A 2,091-nucleotide genomic window follows, 5' to 3' on the forward strand; every position below is an offset into this window, starting at 1 on the left:
TTTAGAGTGAGTAGGATTTGAACAGCTAAGCTACCATGTGCACTTATTTACATGGTGATAAAAATAAATTGAAAAAGAGTCTCAATGATTTGTATTCATTTATGTTCACAAAAGAGGGAGTTACAGTATGTCATTGGCTTGTCCCATATGGGGAATAATCATGGTGTGAGATTAGGATGGAAAGAAAGCTTGGAATATAGGAAATAAAATGAAGGGTAAATCTTATCCAGAAATAAATATTACAAATGTCAACTTTAAAATGGTAGAGATAGACACAATATAAGTCATGTGAGAGGGCCAGTTCTGATGTTAAGTCCTGGCTACATGCTATGGCCGAGTATTTATTACCTGCAACTTTGGAGAACATCCATATTAAACTTTCATCTCCAGCATTCCAACCATAGGCCAAGAAACATATATTGCTGAAAGGTTTTCAAGTCTTATTTCATCCTTTCCTAAGAAGCAATTTTCAACTGATAAGTTTTCTAAAGGCATTTTTGACATCTTTGTTCCTTAGACTGTAAATCAGGGGATTCAACATAGGTACAATCAATGTATAGAACACAGAGGTCACTTTGTCGATATCCAGTGAATGACCTGTACCAGGGCGCAAATAAATGATGATCAAGGTACCATGGTAGATAGTGACAATGATCAGGTGGGAAGCACAAGTGAGGAAACCTTTCTTTCTTCCCTCAGCAGAACTTATCTTGAGGAGAGCTGCTATGATGAAGACATATGAGAGAAGAACTGTCAGAAGACAGACAGCTTCAGACAAACTAGCAAACACCACCAGAACTATGTCATGAATGTAGGTGTCTGTGCAGGACAGTGAAAATAGAGGGGAGACATCACAAAAGACATGGTTAATTTCTTTGGAGCAGAAAGTGAGATGGAAGGTGTTAGTGGTGTGGATAATGGAGCTCATGGTGCCCCCCAAAAATGCTCCCATTGCAAGCTGGCAACAAATTCTCTTGGACGTAATAACAGTATAAAGCAGTGGGTTGTAGATTGCTATGTACCAGTCATAAGCCATGGCAGCCAAGAGGAAAGATTCTGTATCAACCAAAGAAATGAAAAAATAGAGCTGTGCAGCACACCCATTGTAAGAAATTGTCTTCTAATCAGAAACCAAGTCCACCAGTAATTTGGGAGCAATGACAGAAGAGTAGCATGCATCTATGAGGGACAATATGCAGAGGAAAAAGTACATAGGGGTGTGCAGGTGGGAACTGCTTGTGATTAATAAAATCATCCCAAGGTTCCCCACGAGCATCACCGAGTAGATGGAAAAGAACACAGCAAAAAGAAGCCTCTGAAGTTCTGGGTGGTCACTAAATCCCAGGAAGAAGAACTCAGTCTTCACTGTGCCGTTCACTTTCTCTGTCTCTTTGCAGTGCTTTGTGGATTCAGGAGCAGTGACAGATATAATGATGACAATGTTAATAACAACCCAGACATTGACAAAAAAAAATGAAAGTGCCAAAATAAATAGAACAGCCATTCTAAAATTTACTGGGTCATCCTTATGGCACCTAGTCACGCCTACAGTTAATCCAACAGAATGCATAGGTTTTCAAATATTTTAGCAGCAGAAGCTTATATAAAAAAACCCAGAAGCTTATATATATATACACACACACACACACATATTTTAGCTAAACTGCCAACTGAGCCACTTTCTTATTCCTTAAAGCTATTTGTTCCCACATTAAACGACACTATCCTCAAGCTAGTTGCTGACTCTAAACTTGGTATTCAGCCTTAATTTCTCTAACTCTGTCCTCCACCACATTCTGTGCATCTAAAATTTCACAACTAAACATCTCACCTCTGTCCAGTCCACTCGACCAGGACTACCATATTAATCACTGCTTCTTTCATCTTTGCCTTTAACTGTTGCACAAGCCAATTCATCAGCTGCTCCACCTCCAATCTTGTCTGATGCAATCTGTTCACCCCTCATTCACTGTCCTCCAGTCATGAAAACTCCCTGTAACACACTACAATCTTACCTTCCTCAGCCTGGCCACTGCTTGTCTCTACAGTGTGTTGGTGGATCTAACAGAAATTTGCTGCCTCTGGAATAAT

At 39.7% G+C, this 2,091-nt stretch overlaps 1 pseudogene; it reads right to left on the reverse strand.

Moving 5' to 3' along the window:
• Nucleotides 1–469: 469 nt before the first annotated feature.
• Nucleotides 470–1,504, reverse strand: LOC126080350 (olfactory receptor 1020-like; annotated as a pseudogene).
• Nucleotides 1,505–2,091: the final 587 nt, after the last annotated feature.

This window comes from Elephas maximus, chromosome 7 (assembly GCF_024166365.1).
Source record: "Elephas maximus indicus isolate mEleMax1 chromosome 7, mEleMax1 primary haplotype, whole genome shotgun sequence".
Lineage (NCBI taxonomy): Eukaryota > Metazoa > Chordata > Mammalia > Proboscidea > Elephantidae > Elephas > Elephas maximus.